The sequence below is a fragment of the Mauremys mutica genome, chromosome 13, assembly GCF_020497125.1.
Source record: "Mauremys mutica isolate MM-2020 ecotype Southern chromosome 13, ASM2049712v1, whole genome shotgun sequence".
Lineage (NCBI taxonomy): Eukaryota > Metazoa > Chordata > Testudines > Geoemydidae > Mauremys > Mauremys mutica.
The window spans coordinates 32,068,916-32,084,434 of NC_059084.1; the positions used below are offsets into that span (position 1 = coordinate 32,068,916).

The 15,519-nt window shown below is 42.8% G+C and overlaps 1 protein-coding gene across 4 annotated transcripts in view; it reads left to right on the forward strand.

Moving 5' to 3' along the window:
* Positions 1–15,519, forward strand: part of CPNE1 (copine 1) — a 98,680-nt gene that overhangs the window by 18,376 nt on the left and 64,785 nt on the right. The gene's annotated exons all lie outside the window — the stretch shown is intronic.

Here is a 15,519-nt window from a genome sequence, read left to right on the forward strand (position 1 = left end):
CGTCTGGATGTTCTTGGCTCAGGTCTTCCGTCATTTTGAGTCTGAATATTGAATTGTCTGGTAATGATAGTTTTATAAACTTGCCTCTCCTTTGTTTTAATGCACTTCTCTCTCTCACTGGTCCAGAGTGTCTCAACATATGGTTCATGTGTGTCAAAATGGATGGTTTAGCCTACACCCTTTATTTTCTACATTTGCAAAGTTGTCTGTGCAGGCTCCTGTATGTAGTTACCTTCATTTTTTTTTTTAAATGGGCACAGTCCCAGTGGGACAATGTTGTGTATGTTTTTTTTTCTTTTGCAGGAGGGAGGGGAATGAAACAAGGTAGCTGTTTCTAGGGACGTTACAGCATCATAGATCTGAATTTAAATTTTCTTGTTTTCTCTGCTTTCAAATTGTAGCATGTCCTCATGTTGTATATGAAATGGTCCTTAAGTGCAAATGTAGTTCCCAGATGTTTCCCAAATGTACTAAAATAAGCTTTGGAACCCGGTAAAGAAGATTGACTTGCACCAACTCAATTTTTATAACCCTCCAGTTGAATACCCACTTGAAAGTGAAAAGATGGTTTTATGTTTTCCCCCTTTGGAAACATATTTTCCTCATTTCTTATTACCTATAAACTACTGTGGCCTTTCCTCACTTCATCATTTGTATATTAGTTCACTACAGAGTTACTACAGCTCTGGGAATAGGGTTTAATGAGTGTTCTCCTGGCTGACTCCAAGACTGTGCAGCACAGAACTGTGTAAGGAAGACGATGGATGAAAAGTACAATATCTTTGTAGTCTCTACAATGGGAGGTGTGTAGGATCTGTCATATAATGCAGTAAATACAGGAATCTTCTACCAAAGTTCTTGCTTTTCACTCTTTGCCTTTTGGACCTATCACTATAGAATATATATAAATGGTGACTTGAAAACTTCATGATACAGCTGTTCTCCACATCAGTAGAAACCCAATATTCAACCAAAATTGAAGGCAGGTTTGGGTGGAAACTGAAAGTACAATCTAAGTCTATACTAGTTAAAACAAAACCAGACAAACAAAACTTCTTTGGCTAATTGAGTGAAATTTTGAACTGTGACCACCCCCCCCCCCCGGGTCAAGTTTTTTGTCTCGTTTTCAGGTACTTATAAGGCTCTCCTTGCTATATCATCTGTTACTTGATCTTTTAACTTTTAATCAGGACTGTTCCATAGTTGCTGTAATTTGCTCCAGAATCTAAGCGTTTATTTCAGAAATGTTTCTAGCTCTTGTGGATAGTTTAACTAAAGCAATGTTCCCTGCTTTGAAACAATACATACGAAGGGTGTGCACTGCCCATATTCATTTCAGTGGGAGGTTTAACTGAAATGTAAAGATGACAACCTGTCTTCATTATTTCACTGATTATTTTGGCAGAAACCTCTAGGTATTGTGTCTCATGATACCAGTGTGTTCCATTCTATACATTTGAGGTAGGCAGAAGCCACAACTGTGCCCCTATCTGACAATTACTACAGAGATATGCACTGGCAATTAAAAAAACACTGCTGTACAATGAAAGCTGAATGTCGTGATGGGACAGCATTAATCTTTTTTAAAAGCTCCTATTTAGTTTATTTTCATAACTAATTCAATAAAATCTCCATTTTAAAATATAAATAAAGCTGGCCTAGAATTTCCAGACTACCATTCCAGCAGAATTTAGGTTCAGTCTGCCATGGAATAAGTGGAGCCTTGCTTATAACACTACATTTACTTAGAGCTTTTCATTTGAGGATCTTAATGTTTTACTGAGGTTGGGTAAGTACAGTAACTCCTCACTTAACGTTGTAGTTATGTTCCTGAAAAATGCGACTTTAAGCAAAACAGTGTTAAGCGAATCCAATTTCCCCATAAGAATTAATGTAAATAGGGGGTTAGGTTCTTGGGAAAAAATTTTCGCCAGACAGTTTTGACTCACAGCTGTGACTAGGTAAGTGAATATCCTCTGGCCCCAGAGCTCTGGTGAGGGCCAACAACACCCTCACTCCTAGGCCTGCAGAGTCCTCCCCATGCAAGCTCTGCAGGTTTGGGCTCAACATGAGAGCCAGGCAGAGCAGGCAAGCGGCAGCACATAGGAAATGACACTGCTGCATACTTCCCCAGCACCCGATGGGGATGTGTCTGCTAGCCTCTGAGCAGCAGATCACACAAATGCCTACTCCAGTTAATTACTGAACACACACACACTGGGGGCTGGGGAGACCAGTTGTCTCCTAAGGGAACCAATCTGCCAGGTTGCATGGTATGCTCGGGACACACAATGCAGAGGCACTAGGCCTCTAGATCCCTGCACAGCTGGAGACAGCCATAGGCTTCTGGGGCACAGGTGCTGACTTTTCAAATGGCCGGGGGGTGCTTGACTCCTGGCTCTGCCCCAGGCCCCGCCCTCACCCCACCCCTTCCCCCAAGGCTCTGCCCTCACCTCTTCCCACCCAGTTCTGCCCCTGAGCATGCCATGTCCTTGCTCCTCCCCCCTCCTTCCCAGCCTCCCTGCACACCACTAAACAGCTGATTGCAGGAGGTGCGGAGAGGGGAGGCACTGATCTGGGGGGCTCGCTGGCAGGCACTGGGGGTGGTGGAGAGCATTAGAACATTGTGCAGCTTTAAACATGCATCTTCTCTAATAGAACAGCGACTTAATAACAAAACAACTTTAACCGGGATGACTTTAAGTGAGGAGTTACTGTATTATGAGTCTGCTTCAAAAATAAACCCAGGTGGAGGAGGGTGCGACCTGAACTATTGACACTTTCTCAAGTCAGTGGCAGATTAGGGTATTGAATGCTTTTGTCTTCAAGTTGATGACATTGGTTAAAGGGACACTGGTCAAATTTAGTCCAAAATTTAGGCTTTCTTCATATGAGCTTTAACAAGATTAGTAGAGATGTTAATATATTTGTAAAAACAATGGAATTTTCTTTAAATGTAAACATAGCCCTGCAGTTTTTACAATCTAAATATTGCAGCATTGAGCAAGTGAATGAGAACTAGAAAGCAAAGCAAAACAAAAGTGAAAGGCTAGTTAATATGAGTGCTATTTAACATAGTAATCCAAAATGTAAAAGGGTAAGCTCCGAAAATCCCACATGGTCTATTTTTCATGAGTTCATCATTGGCCTAAATCTTCTTCCATTAAGTAAAGGATAAAATATATTTACTTCAGGGGGAGCAGTTAAGCCAGTGCTGAGCACTTTTGAAAATCCTGCCCTAGATGTGGGTTGTTTTTTTGTTTTTGTTTTTTTTAAGAACAAATGTGTTACTCTCCAAGAATAAAGTCAGTATCATTTCCCCCATATTTTATTTTGTCCCAGGTCAAACACAGTTTGGGTATAAAAAATATTTTAGGTAAACTGGCCACCTTGACTAATATATTTAAATAAAAAGACTTTAAAGCATATACCTAAAAGTGTACCTTTTGGAGTTTGTAGAAATGTCCTTTTTTTTTTTTTTTTTTTAAGTTTAATACCTGAAATTTGCTGGAGAACATTGGCACAATCTCTGGCAGATTTGAATGTCACACAAGTGTTTAAACTGAGGAGCAATCCTCTGTACTCACAACTGAGGCAGGTGGCCATACTCATTCTTAAGGAGGGAGAGACACTTTGACATCACTCTTCGTTCCCCTAACAAAGAGGCTGGTTTTTGGAGACTGGGTACTTTTTTGTTAGCTGTCATTTTTTTGCTCTAAGGTCAGAGTTTTCATTTTAGAATAATTTAAGTCTGTAGTCCTTATGGCTGCAAAGACCACTTCAAAACTGAACCGAGAGTAGAATTATGTCATTACTAGAAAAGTGCATCTGTTTAACTCGATTGATTTAATTAAACTGATGCAGAAACTAACTTAAATTTATTTAACCTTTGTTTATACAAAGTCAGTAACATACTGATTTGCGGGCAACATGAGAGAGCTCCAAAAGATGTAAACCTGCCCCATTCATCTCAGTGGGGTGATTAATTTTGAAAGTAAGGATAACTTTAAGTTTCAACAGTAATTCTTTCCCTGGTGGTCAGAGTGCATGAAAGGAGTAGGGTGATTGTATCAGGAAGTCCTGCACAGACCACTGAGTGGTATCTCAGTTTAGTGTCTTGAAGGGTGTAACTTGGGAGAGTACGACTTTGTCTCCCTCCTGTTTGGTTCATGAAAGCAAAACGAGGACTGGATATTTAAAACAATAAAAAAAACTATATATAATTAAGAGCAAAAAAAATAGTTGATTTACATTTTACCTTCTTGAAACATTAAAGTTGTTGTTCCAAATCTTGATGCTCCTGTATAATAGAAGAATACAGATATGAGGGACATACTGGTGGAGAAAAGGCATGGGCATAAGCAGTAATTGATGTTAAAATATAGTACCTGCCCAGTGTTTTGGCCTGGCTTTTATGATGTGGTGTGACATCTCCTTTCCTGTACCTATACTTTTCATTAATGTCTAGTCCAATAGGTCTCTCTGATCTTGTTAGTTGCTACTATAATACCAGTAATAAGCCAAAGATTTTCTATTGTGCAACAAATATATCTTGTACCTTTATAAATATTAAACTTTACTCACCCAAACTTAGCTTGATTTTTCTTCCTCAGTGAACACCAAATGAAAAGAAATATGTTCACTATCTTGGAGTTATCAGTCTAATTAATTAAACATTTTATATTGGGATATTTCACCTTATTCTGAGACTAGCTAGTATTACTCTAAGTAGATGCAGTGACACGTGCTGTTTGTTAGGGCCGAATGGAGCTAAGACCCATCAATAATGTCACAGCTAAGTACTATGGTGGCTGTACTGCAGGGTGCAGTACCTGCCACTACTGGGGGACTCCTATCCCTGCAAAACACCTCCAGTTGAGGGGGAAGGAATTCATTCGAAAATACAGGTTTTCCGTGACAATACGTTGCGGCATATTGGGGCTTTCTGCAGCCATATGCACCCCCTGGAGTCCTTGCAGCATGTGGGCTGTAAGTAGAGGAGGGAGTAGTTAGAGCAGGGAGCACAAGCCTTTGGGCTAGCCTGATTCTGAAACAGGAGGGGAGTGGGTTGTGATGGCAGATTGTGTGGGTGTGGAGTGAATGAGGTGGTAGATTTACTGGTGTACGTGGGGAGGAGAGGTAGACTGGTCAGGGAGAGATTGGGACTAGAAGAGAACAGCAAAGGGGGGACACAAGGGTAAATACTGTGTTCTCCCATCTTGCCCTTTACTATAAAGTTTTTCCTTTTTTTTTTTCCATTGTGAATGGGGGAGAAGGAAGAAGACAACTTCCCAATAACCTTTTGTTCTCCACCAAAATTCTTCCCTGTGACCCTTTCCACCTCCATAGTGTCAGCTTTTCACTTTGAAAATATGATCAACCTGCAAGGGGTTGGAGTATGTAGATGGCTATTAGTGAGACAACCTCACTAATTCCATGACGGGGCTGTCGTCAGAGAACTCCAGAATATCTCAAAATATTCAAAAGGAATTGATTCTGGACCTCTAAAGTCACCTATCTCAATCATTTTTAATATAGTGCAGGACAAAAGAAGAATGTGGCCAGAATATCACACCACAGTTAGGGCTTAATAGCGTTACATCACTGATGTTATTGCCAAGGTTAATCCCACAGTTGGCGTCTTAATTGGCATCACTACAAATCTTTTGCAGACTGGGTGCTGCTAATGGACCTCATATGAAAGACTCTGTCTTGCGTAAGAAGTCACTAAAATGGTATTCATGCTGTTTATACAGCATACCCCACTATGAAACAGAGTTCCTGCCCTGAAGCATGTACAGTATAAAGCCATGAATATGGACAATGCAGAACAAACAGAACGATGTATGATCAACTGGAATGCTTCGTTACAAGGATGGCTTTTTTTAAAAAAGGGTTTATTAAAGAGATGGGGTGTGTTTGGCATACATTTATTTGAGGCTGTTCCAGGCACAAAGGATGGCATGAAAAACATGACTTTGAGAATTGTGGGCAGAGAGAATATGGTGGGGGGGTGGGGTGGAGAGGGATAGTAGGAGTAGAGTTCTTGAAGTGTTTTGTAAATGAAGTGAAGATTCAGTTCCATATGAAAGGAGGGGAAGCCAAACCAGATATTTTAGAAAAGGGGGGATGGGAATAGGGAAGATTTGTGTGCAAACAAAGGAAGAGCTGCATTTGGGAAGAGAGGAAGTTGCAGTGGTAAGGCAGGAAATTACCAGAGAAGGATTAATATGGCCAAAAAGACAGAAAGGAAGAACACTGGAAATGTAGAACCACCACCAATGGGATTTGTCATGGGTGTGAATGTGATTGGAGAAAAATCAAGATTATGAACCTGGGTGACTGTAAGGTTGATGTTAATAGAGAATGGGGAGAAGAAAGAATCTGATTCCGACATTGAGCTTAAAGTGGCAGTGATGCTCTCCAGGAGAAGAAATTGGAGATGCACCTATAGGTGCAGGACTGTACAGAAGGTGAGCAGCTGTGATGGAACAGTGTATTTGTAGTTAGCATCAAGGTAATAGTTGAACTCATGGCAGTAGATGAAATCACCTACCACCCCCAACGAGCGGCGGTAGCTATATCGGCGGGAAAGCGTCTCCTGCTTACATTGTGCTGTCCACATTGGCGCTTTTGTCGGTGAAACTCCTGTCGGTCAGTTGGGTTTTTTTCCCCCACACCCCTGACCGACAAAAGTTTTACCAACAGAAGTGCTAGTGTAGACATATCCCCATTTCACAGATGAGAAAATCAGGCTAATACTTCCTTTTCCTCCCCCTTTGTCTGTTTTGTCTATTTAGATTGAAACTCTTTGGGGAAGGGACTGTCCCTTACTACATGCCTAGAACAGTGGTGCTACTGTAATACAAATAATAAGGGCTAACCTTCTCTGGATCTTTGTTCACTTAGCTGCAGAAAAATTAAATGTAGAGGCTTAAAGCTGCCCTTGATCACATGGATGCCAGATTCCCCAGGTTACACCAATTACAAGTCATGTGGTTTCAATGCTTTTACTCACTCTTAGTTACTAAAAAGAATGGGTCCATTATGGCAACATGCAAACTACAAGTATTCAAAATACAGGGGATTCTGCTTGATAACCCAGATAACTTTTGGTTAATAAAAGCATTTTGCATGGAACAAATACTGTCCAATTGACTATAATGTTAATTGATCTGCATATAAGCAACAGACATGCTGGCTACTAACTTGTTTTATGGAAAGCCTGGGCTGCAGGTAGATTTGGGGGGCTGAGCATCAGCTGCAGCCTGTTTTTCAGGGCTGCAGACAGGGAAGCACGGGGCGGGGGGGTGCATGGTACCTCTCCCTGCACTCTCCAGGCTGAGAGCCAGGGCTCAGCACATTCCATCACTGCCTTTCCTATCTAGTCCTGCAAACCTGCCTGTGGCTGTGGCTTTCTATGGGGAACAGGGCTGCTGGGACATGCAGAGCCTGGGTCCCTGGTGTCAGAGTAAGATGCAACCCAGAGAGCACAGGGAGAGATATGGTACAGTTCTGTATTCCCTTAGCCCCTCCCTCCACCCCCTATGGAAAGCCCCAACATCTGGGTGGTGGCCCCCTCCCTGCCACTGCCCACAGTGTACCTTGGGGCCCAGTATGAGCACATCCCAGCACTTCCATCCCTGGCTGCAGTCTGGCAAACCTGCCTTTAGCTTATTGGCAACTATCAGATAATGGCAACTTTTTTCTGTCCACCAAGAGGTTGCTAATAACTGTCTGGGAATTGGTCTTGCTCTGAGCAGGGGGTTGGACTAGATGACCTCCTGAGGTCCCTTCCAACCCTGATTGTATGAATCTACTGGACTATCAAAATTTAACTGTATGCACATATAAGCTTTTAACCATCAGGCCACTCTGACCATCAGGATCTACTGTTGTGCAGGGCTGTGCTAATAAAATGAAGGTTTTCCACAATGAGCTTAGTCAAAGTAAGTCTGCTATATGCAGCAAATCATAAGCTAGGGCTTGCTATAGATACCAATGAATGGCCCAAGTGCAGATATTGCTCATCCCTAAAAAGCTATTCTCTGTTGGCTTGAAGGATTGGGTAATGACCAGGAACAAAACAATTTACGGATACCCACTGTGACTATATGTCCACATTGCTGTTAGACACCTGCAACTGACTTGTGCCAGAATACTCTGGCTTGTGGGGCTTGGGCCAAGGGGCTGTTTAACTGAGGTGTAGACATTCAGGCTTAGGCTGGAGCCTTTATTCTAGGAGCCTGCATGGTGTGAGGGTCCCAGAGTTTGGGCTGCAGCCCAAGCCTGAACCTCTACACCACAATTAAACAACCGCTTAGCCTGAGATCCATGAGCCAGTGTCAGCTGGCACGAGCCAGCCATGAGTGTCTAATTGCAGTGTAGAGATACCCAGTGAGTGCTCAATAGCAGACCGCGCTAGTGGAGGACTAGACGTGCTAATCTGCGTGATCGGATGTGGATTTCAAACCAGCTGGTCATTATCCATATTATTTAGGTTTTAAAATCTTTACCTGAATTTGAAATGTTGCAGTTTTGTTTTGACTGGTGGCAGAGACATTTTAATTTATATAAAAGCAAGGCCAAGACAAAACATATAAAATGAAGTGAGTCAGACACACTAAAAAAATAAAAAGGCGAAACTGACAAAAATTGTCCAACACCAGTCTTTAGACAGTCAAAACAGGAACATCTTTAATTTAATTGAGAGAATAAAACCGAATCCTGAAAATTGGGACAGCCATGTTTTAGAATAACCAAATTTTGAAGACTTTAGCTGCCTGTGCACAAGTGATTTCTAGCTGGTATGATTGTGAAAAGTACTTTCAAAACATGAAAGAAGTGTAACAGCCAATGAAGTCAGAAGAGAACCTGAAACAATATCTGAGTTGCAAACTGCTCCATTCATTTCAGTGGATGTTAACTCGGATGCGAATGATGAAACTTTAAATGTCAACATGTTACTTCTTAAATGAGCAGTAAAATTTATCCTATATTGAAGGGCTACACCAGCCATTTTCAAACGTTTGGGGTATAATTACTGGGGGTGTCTAAAGGACTAGTGTGGGTGTTGCAGATGTATAAATTGAGTAGGCCTTTAACAACATATGGTGGCATTGGAGAAGGGTCAGAGGTAGCTATTAGTTTCCTTTTTCTGAAGTGGGACTCTTCTTTCATGAACTTGGGAAATACTGGACTACAAGAAAGGAGGAAGGAACAATTGAAGGCTTGCTAATGTTTTTACTGACTAAGCTGAGTGGGACAGTTCAAATCTCTGAGCTCCAGGCTCTCTGCAGACACAGGCGGGCACAACTTCATTGGTTTACACTTTAAAACATCAAATTTCTTTTCATAACGATAAGGGCTAGAAGAATATTTTTTTTAAAAATGAAAGCTAGAATTTGGTCGCAAGGAGCAGTTGCAGAATTATGAAATAATGTGGGGCCCTGGATATATTATACAAATTAACTTCACCCATAAAATTGATTGAATTTAAGTTTCAGTATCAGAGGTGCAGTGGTATAAATGAAGTGTCCCTTTATATCAAGGGGATCAATTTATTTTGCATAGAAACTTCTATACAAATAGTGTTGAAGAATCCAGAATCTTCTGGAATGCTGTATCAGACTCAAAATGCATTGGACAACTCTTCTAAGCAATGCATGTTCAAGGGTTGCTTCGCTGTACTTTTCCAAAAACATTTTGAGGGTTTGTTTTTTATAAAACTTGATTGCCAAGTCATCTCAATTGGAATGTTTCCAAGGTACAGTTTGGCAATCGTTTGGCATGCTTGAGTTGGCTTGGATCTATGAACTGAGACTAAGCTTCTTGTGCACAGTAGCCCCACTCTTGGAATCGGATATCTTCCTTCCAAGGGAGGATGCCATCAGGGGGAAATGTTCACAGATAAATTAATGCATTCTTCGAGTGGTTGCACATGTGTATTCCACTCTTGGTGTCTGCGCACCCAGCATGTAGCCGTCGGAAACATTTTCCCTCAGAAGTACCTGTTAGGCAGCTCGAGCTCTCCCTGCTTCCACATGCCACTGTATGCAGGTATGAGCGCAGAGCTGTTCCTAGTCCCCCTCAGTTCCTTCTTATCGTGACAGTTGTTGGAACTCTTTTTCTATACCAGAACAGTTTGTGTCTCAGCCTTTGTGTGAACAGAGTGTGTGTGTATATAGTTAGTCTAGTTCTTAGTCTTGTTGGGAGAGTAAGTTTTAGTTCCTGTTAATTTAAAAAAAATTTTTTGGACATTTTCCCCATTTGGAGTTTTTTCTAGATACGGTACTGAGTTATGCCCCAGTCACTGGGTTTCAAGCTGTAGGCTTCTTGCTCCTGGCCTATGCCAGTGAGTAACCCACATAATAGCTGCTTGAAGTGCTTGGGAGAGGCACATGTGAAGGACCAGTGCCCGATTTGCAGAGAATTCAAGCCTATGACAAAGAAGGCTAGTGAGGCTAGGCACAGGCCACTGTCAGCGCTGTCTTGAGGCTCTCCCAATCTGTCTTGGTGCTGAGTGCTGCAGCTTCTGTGAGGAGCACACTTCTGGAGTTAACAGAAGTCCAGCACCATTCTCTCTTGCCTGTACCCAGGAAAAAATACAAACCTTCCAGAGAATTCTAAATTTGGGAAGAGGGTCAAGAAGTCGTAAAGTGGAGTGCTGTAGAAACCTGAGCACTCCTCCAAATCTGTGCGCAAGTTGGCACAGTTGGCTCTGGTGCTATAGGGGACTCTGAGCCTGGTGCCAGAAGTGGCAGGGTCAACTTCTTCCGCACCACAAGAGACTATCTTGGTGTGACTACCCCAGAGGCATTTGCAGCAGCAAGAAACCTGCTTTGCCTCTCAGTGCACGGTGTCTCCATCCTTACAAGAGTCCAGTCCCCGCACACCACTGCCAGAGATTCAATCTCCAGCACTGCTCTTGCCTGCTTCCCAGGGGAAGCCTGCCACAATGGGGTTACTCTGTGCATCACCTGGCTCCCAGCACTCATCCCCGGCACCAATGGGATCAGCTCCACCATAGTCAGAAGTATGGATATCCTCCTAGTTGGATTGGAGGTGGGGTCATATGTATCTCAAACACGAAGGAGCACCTCCCAGTCTCTGCTCAGATCCTCTCTTCCTGCTGACCACTGTGACACTTCAGTGGGAACTCCCATGGGAATGTGACCAGGATAGTGGGGCCCTTTTGTAATCCTGGGGGGTTTCCCCCACTTCCAGATCTTCCCCCACACTGTGTATATCAGTTCCATTGTCTAGAAGAGCAAGTCTATGTACTGAATGGCTCAAACCCCAGAGTGTGGTACTGGGCCTGGTACAGTATCAGGCGGAGGTGTCAGAGCAACAGGCAGTAGAGAAGATTATACCCCGTCCAGTCTTGTCTTCCTCTTTGCCTTCACCAGATGAAGCCATTTCATCTAGTACACTTCACCTCCTCCTGATGATTTTAAAGTTTTATCAGGAATTGCTCAAGAGAGTGGCTGCAGAATTAGATTTACGGTTCAAAGAGGTGAGAGAGTCTTCACATCACCGGGTTGACATTTTATCAATAGTGGGTCCCTGCAGCGTAGCTCTACCAATTAATGAGGCAATACTAGAGCCTATAAAGACTCGGTAGCAGATTCCATCATCACTGCCTCCCACCTTAGAAAGGGCAGAAGGAAAATATTATGTACCCTCCCAAGCTTTTGAATACCTCTATACTCACCCATCACCAGGCTCTTTAGTTGAGACCATGGCTAATTAGAGCAAACATCAAGGGGCACAAGGCTCCCACTCTAAATCAAAGGATGCTAAAAGGCTGGACTTATTTGGCAGATTTATTTGGTGATTCACTAACCAACAGGCTTTGCTGGGGCAGTATGATTTTAATTTATGGGGCTCAATGGAAAAGTTCAGAGCTGCTTTCGGAGAATACTAGACAGGAGTTCGGTTCCCTAGTCAATGAGGGTAGATTAGTCAGGAGAACACCACTGCAGGCAGGGCTGGATGTAGCAGACTCAGCAACTTGAACCCTGGCTTTTGCAGTGGCCATGTGTAGATCATCCTGGTTGCAGTCTTCTGGTCTCCCCCATGACATACTGAGCACTATCCAGGTCTTGCCATTCAAGGGTCCTTCTCTATTCTCAGACCAGATGGACAGCAAGCTTCATGAACTTAAGGAGTCTAGAGCCACTCTAAAGTCCTTTTCCTCAGCAGGACCTATCAAAAAAGAGGTTCAGGAGTTATAGGTGTAGGGCTCCTGCTACTTGGGCTCTGGGCCACTCAAGACACCTGGGAACTCTGAAGAGGTAGTTTTGATGGACCACTTGAGGTCAGCATATCTTCAGACCCAACCCCCCGACCTTTGCAAGCCATTTGTCCCATTTCCACAGTTCTTGATCTCAGATTAATTTTGGACCAGTGGGTCTTGAGTACTGTGTAAGTGGGACAGACTCTCCAGTTTGCTTCTACCCTTCCCTCCATGCCCCTCTTTACGGCCCAATCTCACAAGAAATTCCTTATCCAGGAAGTCCTTCACTTGGGAGCCATAGAGGAGGTTCCATGTGATTTCAGAGGGAAGAGGTTTTATTCCCAGTATTTCCCAATTCCAAAAGCAGAGGGATAAGGGGATCTCGGATCAATTTTAGACCTGCATCAACACAACAGATTTTTAAAAAGGATAAAGTTTTGCATGGTCACGCTAGCTTCTGTCATCCCTTCCCTGGATCTTGGGGACCGGTATGCTGACCTCAACTTGAAAGATGCTGAAGGAACAATAATCCACACCGTGTAGAGTCAAGCACAGGAATTTATTACGCACAGTACTGGTGGGGTGTCGCTTTGCTTATTAGGCTCAGAGACACTGCAAAACAATTAGTTACAGTAAATTATATATGGTGCTTATTGGGCGGAGGAACTTCCATGGAGCAATCAATCAATCTCACAGGAAGTACCTCTGATTTCTGGTAAATCAAAATCTTTTCCAGTTCACTATACTACTTTTTGACCTGTCAGCAACTTCCAGGGTCTTTACAAAGGTCATGGCAATAGTAGCTGCACTCTTCTGAAGATCAGGAGTGCAGGTTTACCCTTACCTAGACAACTGGCTTATCAAGTGCCAGACCAAACAGCAAGTGCAGAGCAGTGTTGCCATGATCCCTCTGGGACTGATAATCAACACAGAAAAATCTGTCCTCACCCCAGTCCAGAGGGGGGGCTGTACTGGACTCCTCTCAAGCCAATGCCTTTCTTCCAGTGTCAGGTTTCAGGCAATTCAATTGTCATAGGTTTGAAGGCTTGCCCAGTAACAATAGCACAAAACTGTTTGTTTGAGGGTTCTGGGTCACCTATGTGGTTCAGTACACCAGACTACAACTCAGAATTCTGCAGGACTGGCTGGCTTCAGTTGGACTCTAGTGAGGTGAGGGCACTCTTACCACAGATTGGTGGGCAGATCCAGCTGGTGTATGTTCAGGTGTTCTGTTTGTGGATTACTTATTCTATCTGAAGCACCAATGTTTGATGGGTAGTGCCATCAAAGTACATCTAGCTGCTATTTCAGTGTTCCATCCTAAAGTGAACAATCACTCTATTCTCTCCAATGACATGTCCATAAGGTTGTTTAAGGACTTAGTCAAATTATAATCTCAAGTGCCAGACTCTGTTCCCCTATGGGATCTAAACTTTGTATTGTCAAGACCTGCTTGCTACTGCTTTGGTCAATGAAGGTGGCATTTCTGGTGGGCATTCCATCAGCCAGAAAATAGGGGAGCTGCAGGCATTAATTTCAGAACCTCCCTATATGATTTTTTTTTTTTAAGGAAAAGGTTTGCCTGCACCCTCATCCAAAGTTCCTCCCTAAGGTGGTTTCCTCTTTCACATCAACCAGGCAATTTATTTGCCTGTTTTCTGTCTGAAGCCATCTACAAAGAGAGGTTTTGCATACCTTGGATCAGAAGAGCCTTGACATTTTACCTGGATAGAACCAGACACTTTTTTAATCTTCCCAGTTGTTCATAGCAGTGGCTGACAGAGTAAAAAGTCAATCAGTCTCCACCCAAATAATTTTTTCCTGGATTGCATCCTATATAAGCATGTTATGATTTGGCTAATGTTGCACCACCCAACAGAGTCACAGCTCATTCAACAAGGTCACAATTGACTTTGGCCTTTCTGGCACAAATTCCAATTGTAGACATTTGCAGAGTGGCAACCTGGACCTCAGTTCACATGTTTGCCTCCCACTATGCTGTGCTTCAGAACTCTGGAAACGATGCAACAGTGGGTCAAGTTGTTCTATAATCTTGACTGAAGTAGACTCTGATCCCACCTCGTGTTCTACAGCTAGTGAGTCACCAAGAGCGGAATCCATATGTACAATCACTTGAAGAGAAAAACAGTTTCTAACCTGTTCTGTAATGGCTGTTCTTTGAGATTTGTTGCATGTGTCCATTCCACGACCCACCCTCCTACCCTTCTACATCAGAGTTCTGGCCAGAGAGTGGGGGTTAGGGGCGGCTCTACCCTTTAAACCTGCATGCAGTAGCACCAGCAGCAGGGGAGCACGAACCCTCAATGGGTACCACTGAGGGAAAAGGTTTCTGATGGCTGTGTGCTCAACACACAGACACCAGGAGTGGAATGGAAATGTGGTACACATCTCTAAGAACAACAGTTCTGGAGCAGGTTAGTAACTTTTTTTTTAATTTTGGGGAGTGATCCAGCAATAATTCCAGTAGCATACAACCTTTGTGGCACCAAAAGCAGCATTGTAACTTATCAGAAGTCTGAGAGTTACATTTAGTTTGCATATATGTGCAATTTTTGAAGCACACTAATACTTTGAAGAGTTCAAGTGATTGAGGATCAGTGGGAATGTAGTCCTCCTTAACCAAAAGGTAACTTATTGATTACTTTATTTCTGAGATGGCTATGTACATTATGCTAATGAAATGTAGGCTTGAGTTTGCAAGGTAACTGAAGTATCTTGGTTTCTTACTAAATAAATGTGTACTTTAAAAAGAAAAGAGGAAGGCTACACAAAAAATGGAAAGCCCCTTTTACTTTAAGTACATAAGGCTTGATGATCATCCTGGTATCACCGCATTCCTGCCTCTTCACCCATGGCCTGGAAGTTCAGAATGGAAGAATCGTAGAGACTAAAGCCTTTATTTTGTAGTACCTGCCCTTTTTAAAAGGTATCCGAGTGAAACTAAGTAGTCCTGCAGTATTTTAGTGTTTGACTAGTGCTGATAGTGAAGCACTGTGGTCTTGAGAGTATGCTGTCTGACTCCTTTGTCAAAGGGCAGTTTTGAGGGAGCAGAAACAATGAAAACTGAAAGAGGGTTGTGTGGGACAAAAGGAAGAGATGTGCAAAACCACCACATGTTTTTGAAAAAGGGTGGATGTGTTAGATGAAAGCATAGTCACAAATAAAATGCTGATCCATGAGGAACTGGAGGCCTTCAGGATTCCTTCACTGGCCTCTTAAGGATATTAAGAAGAAGCTTTATGGAAGAGAGAAAAAAGAAC